The sequence below is a fragment of the Tachyglossus aculeatus genome, chromosome 3 (genome assembly GCF_015852505.1).
Source record: "Tachyglossus aculeatus isolate mTacAcu1 chromosome 3, mTacAcu1.pri, whole genome shotgun sequence".
NCBI classification, from domain to species: Eukaryota; Metazoa; Chordata; class Mammalia; order Monotremata; family Tachyglossidae; genus Tachyglossus; species Tachyglossus aculeatus.
The window spans coordinates 70549609-70550563 of NC_052068.1; positions in this window are offsets into that span (position 1 = coordinate 70549609).

Genomic DNA, 955 nt, shown 5'->3' on the forward strand with positions numbered 1-955 from the left:
AGGAGCAGAGGGTGCGGGGTGGGCTGGAGAAGGAGAGAAGGGAGGTGAGGTAGGAGGGGGCGAGGTGATGGACAGCCTTGAAGCCCAGAGTGAGTAGTTTCTGCTTGATACGCAGATTGATTGGTAGCCACTGGAGATTTTTGAGGAGGGGACTAACATGCCCAGAGCGTTTCTGGACAAAGACAATCCGGGCAGCAGCATAAAGTATGGATTGAAGTGGAGAGAGACACGAGGATGGGAGATCAGAGAGAAGGCTGATGCAGTAGTCCAGATGGGATAGGATGAGAGCTTGAATGAGCAGGGTAGCGGTTGGGATGGAGAGGAAAGGGCGGATCTTGGCAATGTTGTGGAGCTGAGACCGGCAGGTTTTGGTGACAGCTTGGACGTGATGATAGGGATGAATAGAGAAAATGTAAAGATCAGAGGTCCCCACTGATGGAAAAAACAGGCTTTTCTCCTCATACCTCATCCAGCAAAGCAGTTGAGCATTGTTTCAGTGCCAGATTAATGGTATTCCTTTGTTAGTCTGAATACCAGTAACTTTAGGAATTGAAGAAAGATAAATCTTTTTAAAGGTACTTTTAAGTGCTTACTCTGTATCAGGCACTGTACTAAGCACTGGAGTAAATGCAAGATAATCAGTTTGGACTCAGTCCATGTCCTACATGGGGCTCACAGTCTTAATCCCCATTTTACAGATGAGGTAACTGAAGCACAGATAAATTAAGTGACTTGCCCAAGGTCTCACAGCAGACAAGTGGCAGACCTGGGATTAGACCCCAGGTCCTCTGACTCCCAAGTCCAGGCTCTTTCCACTAGGCCACAATGCCTCTCATTTTGACTAGAGAGTTGTCTATTGTGATAGGGAAATAAATTCTACAGTCTTCTTCTACAACCTATTCATTGTACTTACCTAAAATGCCTTCTTCTCATATCCATCGTCATTTTCAATAAA